We start from the raw sequence: 8,128 nt of genomic DNA, 5'->3' as shown, positions 1-8,128 counted from the left end.
ACACATGTATCTGGAACATATAAATTTATATATCATATACATATACGTGTATCTGTAACATAAATTTATATATTGTATACATACACGTGTATCTGTAACAAATTTATATCATACACATACACATGTATCTGTAACATAAATTTATATATCATATACATACACATGTATCTGCAACATATAAATTTATATATCATATACACTTATATGCCATAAAGACATAACATGTTTACATTCAGATGGTAACAATTGTCTTATCAAATACACATAGAACTTGCCATAAGACCTATTACTTGGAGGGTGGTAGTGAGACAGCATCTATATATGAATGAAGCCTTAGCACTCATAATCCTCCTACCTCAGCTTTCCAGTTTTTGGAATTACAAATGTACACCATAAGGTCCAATTTTACATACTCTTTAAAAAAATTTGACTAGACACTATATAATTAAAAGCAATTTCACAAGTGTTAGTGGGTCACAAAGTATATAATTGCTGGCCTAACATTTTAGTATATGCCTTTAATCCCAACATTCAGGAGGCAAACTCTGAGTTTGGTACCAGGCAGTAGTGGTACTCACCTTTAATCCCAGTGCTCGGGAGGCAGAGGCAGGGAGATTTCTTGAGTTTGAGGCCAGCCTAGTCTACAGAGCAAGTTCCAGGACAGGCTCCACAGAGAAACACTGTCCTGAAAAACAAACCAAAACAAAGGGGCACGGGGAGGGGGGGGGCCTGGAGAAAAGGAGGAGGGAGTAAAGGGAGAACACTATTGATTTGGAATCCCAGCACAAGTGAGGCCTAAGCAAAAGATTACAAATTAGAGGCCCGCCCAAGCCATGCAGTGACTACTGGAAAAAAAAAAAAAAAGACTGGGAGATGAAGCAATTTAACTTTTTAACTTTCCTGGGTAGTCATTACAAAAAAGGTTTGAGGGACTATGAGGAAGCTAGCCAGGAACTATGTGATCCAACCCTCAGTTGTCTAGGAGTTAAGGGTCACTGTGGACATGGCTGTCCTGGCTGCCGAAGACCACAACCACACAAACGGAAACTCCACACACACCAACTGGTCGCCAAACCCAGGTGTGGCCCTGGTGTGCAAGCTGAAGCTGCGCTCCACAGGCCAGTGGTCCCTAGTGGGGGGGGTGGGAAGGGGGACTTTAGCCCCCTGGTTACAGCCTAGCGCACTCCAGAGGCAACAACAAAACATGGTCTGCAAGGTAGGAGGCAGCAGGGCTTCCTCCACGGGCCTCACTCCATTTGATGCCACATCCTCCTGGTCAAGTCAGCAACATAGTCTCTTAAGTGGGAGGAGGAGGACAGTGAAGTTCAAAGCCCCCCCAAGCACAAGTGAATAAATAAGTACAAGGATGAACCAGACAGTTCTGGTCTCAGAGGCGTGTGCCACAAGTCACCCAGCCCTGAAACCAAAACTCAAGGGTGGGGGTGGGGAGGGAAACAAAAAGAAAAGTACAAAACAAAAAAACCCACATACTTTTTTTTTTTTTTTTGAGACAGGGTTTCTCTGTGGCTTTGGAGCCTGTCCTGGAACTCACAGAGATCCGCCTGCCTCTGCCTCCCCCTCCCAAGTGCTGGGATTAAAGGTGTGCGCCACCACCGCCCGGCCTTTTTTTTTTATACATATATTTATTTTTTTGAACCCACACACTTTAAGGCGAGCACAGCCTCTTCTGCAGCGCTTGGGAGATGACTAGGTACAGCAGCTGGAGCGGCTGGAAACCACGAGCCTCTTCAGTAACATACACAGAATCACCAGGCTCTGCCAATCCCAGGCACAAGCCCAGCCCACCCTACATGGTCTTCAGGCACCAAGACTGCAGGTGCAACAACTAAAACTCCTATTCTGAACTGCAGCCTAGTCTCCATTGTACAAGTTAAGCAAAGTAAGAAGGGAAGGGGGAATCATGCACTTGTAAATGGTTAGAAGTCACAGCACTGTCAACAAAATTCTGCTTTGGCAGGGACTGAGGAGCCTGGCAGTGACCTGGGGTCCTAACATCCATCCACAAGATGGCCCCTCAGGGTAGCTGCTTCTTACTGCTGCTTGCACTCTGCTGGCTGGCTGGGTTCTTTCTTGGGGTTAATATCAGCATCCTCCTCTTCTTCTCCCACCTCATCTCTTTCCAATTCCTCCTCTTCTCCCTCCTCGCCTTCTTCAAAACTGTCATCACCTTCTATGGCTTCCCCAGTGAAGTAGAGAGCAGCCACCGACACAATTCACTCACGATAAAAGCTCCCAATTTCAAATTCAGAGGCTAAGATGAACTCAGAATCCAGAGATTCTCCATCTCCAGAGGCTTTCAGGGGGCTGAAGATGTTGAAGACAGACTCATTGAGCACTTGCTTGGTGGTGGTTCGCATGGTGCCCCGGCCCTTGTGCTTCTGGTTTTGAGTGTGACATTTTTTTCCCCTTCTTCCAGTCAATTGTACACCCATCACAGGCCAGAGTCTCAGGACCTTCAAAAGAAAATGGTTCAGCCTTGTCTGGTTCTGATCTCATCTTAACATTTATTTATTTATTATGTATACAATATTCTGTGTATATGCCTGAAGGCCAGAAGAGGGCGCCAGACCTCTTTATAGATGGTTGTGAGCCACCATGTGGTTGCTGGGAATTGAACTCAGGACCTTTGGAAGAGCAGGCAATGCTCTTAACCACTGAGCCATTTCTCCAGCCCCCCTCTGATTTCATCTTGTGTGTTTTCATCAAGACAAGATTAGTGAAGTAGTCGTTGGGTTCAAAGTGAAACTCTAGCTCAAAAGACATAGGCTGTCCAGGGTCTGAAAACTTGATTTTAATATCTTGCAGGTGTTTCAAAATTGGTTCATCATATTCCTGCACCAGCTCACTAAGCATATCTACGTTTCTGAAGATGGTGAACCAGAACTCAGGGATGCCTTTTCTACTTGTCAGCCATACCTACTTTATTCTTCATATCTCCAGCCAACTTGTCTTCTTCCTCGTTCTCACTGTGCCACGCTGACTCTGCATTCATGGGCTCCATGTCACCAATGTTGAATTCTCTTCTCTTGTCAAAGAGAGGTTGGTACAAGACTGCATACTTCCTCTCCAGGTCATGAACTTCCTCGTAGAACTTGGCTTCTATGTTCACACCTCACCTGGAGCTCCTTCAGAGCATTAACCCTCCTTTTGACCGCTTTGGATAAAGTTTCTATGTAGCTAGGAGTGTGAGAGATGTTGTCGAGACGTTCGTTCCTGAAAAACTGCCAGCACTTGTGGGTTCTGCATCACCTGGTCTGTGAGCTTTTGGGTACTACTGGCATTTCTAGCAGCTTCCATCTGAAAGACTGTTTTCTGCCATCTGAATGTTTTTGTCCCTTCGCGCATCCTGCGGCACTGGCGCCCCTGTAAAACCACAGCTGGATTTCTTAAGCCAGGAATACGGAACCCTGAACACTCACTCTCTCTCTCTCTCTCTCTCTCTCTCTCTCTCTCTCTCTCTCTCCTTATCTGCTTGGGAAAAGTCCTTCAAATCAGAGACATAATGCTTGCCAATCAAGTTATTGGATAATCATACAGAATTTGGCCACCGGCTGAAAAATTATGTAGCCACGAACTTGAGGTTTTTTTGTTTTGGTTCGGTTTTTGAGACAGACAGGTTTTCTCTGTAGCTTGGAGTCTGTCCTGGAACTGACTCTGTAGACCATGCTGGCCTTGAACTCAGAGATTCGCCTGTCTCTGCCTCCCGAGTGCTAGAAACTTTGGAGTTTTAATCATGTTTCCACACATTTTAACTCCTTAATTTACAACTGCTTTTACAAACACCTTGTAGCTCAAATGTTTAGACAGATTATCTTCACAAATAGTAAATAACCCTTCGAAGTAGCACTTAGTTGCCTCTAAATTGCACTTATTTGGGGGGGAGGTGATTTGAAGACAGGGTCTCTCTGTGTAGCCTTGGAACCTGTCCTGGAACTCACTCTGTAGACCAGGCTGGCCTCAAACTCAGAGCTCTGCCTGCCTCTGCCCCTGCCCCAAATGCTGGGATTAAAGGTATGCACCACGAATGCTCAGCTAAATTACACTTTTATCACATGACAATCTCACATGTTCAATGACAGCATCTTTCAGTGACGATTTCAGTGATGATTGTCGCATAAAGCTCGTTGTCATCAATTCTGTAGCAACATTTATTTCCAGTGTTAACACCCCTGAGCTGGGCTGTGTTATAACCAGCAGTGACGGTTACTTAATAACATTTTAACTCAGTGGTACACAACGGTGCCATAATTATTGATGGCTTGGATTAGGTGAAACACTGCTAGTTCTTACATTTTGTTAAATCAAGAGAAGTCTTTCCCAGAGCAAGTAAGCATTCTTCTGAGTGGGTCATTCTCCCTACCACCAGGAGGAATGAACAACAAAAACTTCCACATTTGTTTCAGGTAGAGCAGGTGCTTTTATGCATAGGAGAGCTTCAAGAAATTAAAGGTCAAACTAATAAGAAGGGTCAGTACTCTTGGGAAATAAAGTTCCAGAAATACAAGGATCTTAGAGGACATTTTTCTTAATAGGCAATAGTAATCTCAGCACTCTGGAAGCAAAGACTGGAGGAGAGAGCTCAAGGCCAGTTGGGGTCTCTGGAACAAGAACGTCTCAAAACCAACGAAAATCACTGCCCTTCTGCGTGCGTTCATTCAAATAAGCTGTCCGTTTATCAGTGTTCAACAGTTCACTTGCTACTCATTTCTGGGCCCTATTTTGTAAAATCTTTAAAAAACTGTTTAGATTGATTTATGTGTATGTGATTTATGTGTTTTGCTTAAAATCTTAAAAACAAGGAAAGTACCTGTTTCCACTCTTCCTTTGCATTTTTCCACAGATTTCCTTAACCCTGTCTGCAAACCACTCAGGAAGTGATTCAAGTAAATCAGCTGTCTCAGGTTTGATTGCCATTGTGTTTATAAGCTAGAATCCTTCATGCCAACCTTTGTAGCTGGAGCAGGTAGAGGAATAAAGGAGGAAAGTTGTCCATTGTTTATCAGGAACTATCTAAACTTAACGCCTTTAACATCTATTTCTTTTTGTAAAAAATATTTATTTATTATGTATACAATATTCTGTTGTGTGTATGCCTGCAGGCCAGAAGAGGGCACCAGACTTCATTACAGATGGTTGTGAGCCACCATGTGGTTGCTGGGGATTGAACTCAGGACCTTTGGAAGAGCAGGCAATGCTCTTAACCTCTGAGCCATCTCTCCAGCCCTAACATCTATTTCTTACAACCTTTGAACAATCGAAGTAAGAATTCTAAGTAACTGTTAGAACTTCATTCATTTATAGGCAAAATTCCCATTTTCACTAAGTATTATCATAAAAGGTTTGAAGTATTAAAGAATAGGTAAATGCCCTTCAACAATGTTAAGTGTGCTAGATTCCGACCATAACAATAGTTAAACAAAGTAAACCCAATTTCTTACCCTCATGGAGGTTTTGGTGGAGACAAATAATCATGTAAGTACAAACCAGGAAGCAGTATAGAGGTTGCGCACAGGTTGTAAGACTGTGTTTCATTCAGTGACAATAAACACAATGAGAACCAGATGGATTTTTGTGGAAAATTCATGTTATACTCTCTCAGAACAAAAAGAATGAAAGAGCCAAAGCCTATACTATACTTAGGCATTACTGAGCACAAGTCTACAAACAATACATGCTTTGAGAGCTATTTAAATTAACTTTTTCTTTCCTTCCTGTTTAGCAGGTAGGAGCAAAGTAAGAAAATCTTTGGGTTTTACCTATATAAAAGGCCATTCTTTAATGCATTACAATTGGGCCAGTCTTGCAAAGAGAACAAAAAAACACTAATCTCCTGGGCTGAAGAAAGTATTCAAGTCAGGAAACTGCTTGCCATATAAGCACGAAGACCTGAGTTGGACCCTAGAGCTCATGTTTAAAAGCTAGGTGTACAAAGTTTGCATTCCTATACTCATCTTACTAGACCTGGATAGAGGTGGGCACTCCTTGGGCTTCCCACAGGTCAGGAAACCCTGATTGCTCTTCGAGCAGATGAGGGAGGGGGACTTGATCGGGGGAGGGAACTGGGAGGCGGTGGCGGGGAGGAGGCAGAAATCCTTAATAAATAAGTAAATTTAAAAAAAAAAAGCTAGGTGTAGCTGGGCGGTGGTGGCACATGCCTTTAATCCCAGTACTAGGGAGGAGAGGCAGGCAGATTTCTTGGGTGAGGCCAGCCTGGTCTGCAGAGAGTTCCAGAACAGCCAAGGCTGTTACACAGAGAAACCCGGGGTAACAGGATAAAAAAACCAAACGAAAAGCCAAGTGTGACGCTGACCAGTTTACCAGCACTGAGAGGCAGAGACAGAAGAATCGCAGGCTTGGGTGTGACACTGAACACTTTATCAACACTGCAGTCCTGTGAGCACCAGGTCACAGGAGAATTTGCCTCCAACAAAACTGTAGACAGATAGGGCCTTAGAAACAAGCAAGGGAGTACTACGGACTCCACACACGTATTAACTTGAACACACCCATACCAACAACAAATCCATTTCCTTTTTTCTCATACCAAATTTGTTTAATACCTATAGGCAAGATTTCTCTAATCTTTGGTCCAGGATTGACACCATCCTCCATTATACACAGGAACATACTGAACACTATAAGAGTAATAGAATAATGCCCCAGTAATACACACAGTTGAGATAGTCTTAAAACAATAATGTTAACAATGATGACAATAATAACTTTCAGGGCTGAAGAGATGGCTCATCTATAATAAAATTTGGTGCCTCCTTCTGGTGTGCAGGCATACATGAAGGCAAAATACTGTATACATAATAAATAAATCCTTAAAAAATAAAAAAAGGCTTTCGCCATGAGTTAAAAACAAAATTTTCTTACGTAGTTAAAAGCAAGGCAGGTGGTGGCAGCACACGCCTTTAATCCCAGCACTTGGGAAGCAGAGGCAATCGGCCTCTGTGAGGCCAGCCTGGTCTACAGAGTAAATTTTAGGACAGCCAAGGCTACACAAAGAAACCTTGTCTTGAAAAAAACAAAACAAACCTTTTGGAATCTTTTTGTTTTTCCTGACAGTTTCTCTATAGACCTGGCTATCCTGAAACTCACTCTGTAGACCAGGCTGCCTCTGCTTTCTGAGTGCTGGGATTAAAAGTATGTGCCACCATTGCCCTTGTAAGCCTGGTTTGTTAACCTATATATGTAGTCCCAGGATTTTGGAAGGAGGCAGGAAGGTCAGAAGTTCAGGATGACCCTCGGATACATAACAAGTTCAAGGCCAGCTTGGGCTATGTGAGACCCAAAATAAAAATCTGAAACAAAGAGAAATAAAATACCGAATGGAAAAAGCTGCCAGAATCTCGCAACATTTACTCTAGCAGTGAATGAATGCATTAATACTCCAAATAGAAAATGTATTTCAGTTTACCTCACCAATCTAACAAATACATTTGTGACTATTTGGTCTATGTGTGCTACTGATACCAAGGGTCTAGACAACTTCCACAAGTAAATTATCTGTTCCTTGAAAATGCTCACCATCCTCCCCCATACTTCTGTCCTCATTCCTTCAAAGAAACTAACATGGAGAACTCTGACAGGAAATTTTTCAAAAGAAAATTTTCAGGAAAGGAACCAACTACCATTCAATTTCACTCTTGGTTTTGTTTTTTTTTAAATATTTATTTATTATGTATACAATATTCTGTCTATGTGTATGCCTGCAGGCCAGAAGAGGGCACCAGACCCCATTACAGATGGTTGTGAGCCACCATGTGGTTGCTGGGAATTGAACTCAGGACCTTTGGAAGAGCAGGCAATGCTCTTAACCACTGAGCCATCTCTCCAGCCCCTCACTCTTGGTTTATAACAGAATCATGAATCAAACAGGCCCAATATAGAACTCTTTGCTAGGGGTGATCAACAGAGGTATCACTAAACAACTAGTATTACTTGTAAGTATCAATACCTTATGGCCGGGCGGTGGTGGCGCACACCTTTAATCCCAGCACTCGGGAGGCAGAGGCAGGCGGATCTCTGTGAGTTCGAGACCAGCCTGGTCTACAGAGCTAGTTCCAGGACAGGCTCCAAAGCCACAGAGAAACCCTGTCTC

At 43.0% G+C, this 8,128-nt stretch overlaps 1 pseudogene; it reads right to left on the bottom strand.

The window, feature by feature from the left end:
• Positions 1-2,051: 2,051 nt before the first annotated feature.
• On the bottom strand, positions 2,052-3,340 carry LOC121457062 (annotated as a pseudogene).
• Positions 3,341-8,128: the final 4,788 nt, after the last annotated feature.

This window comes from Microtus oregoni, unplaced genomic scaffold (assembly GCF_018167655.1).
Source record: "Microtus oregoni isolate MIOR12 unplaced genomic scaffold, Mior012 000015F_ref0000493, whole genome shotgun sequence".
NCBI classification, from domain to species: Eukaryota; Metazoa; Chordata; class Mammalia; order Rodentia; family Cricetidae; genus Microtus; species Microtus oregoni.
The sequence above is the reverse complement of the archived record's forward strand: the minus strand, read 5'-3'. Positions and strand labels throughout refer to the sequence as shown.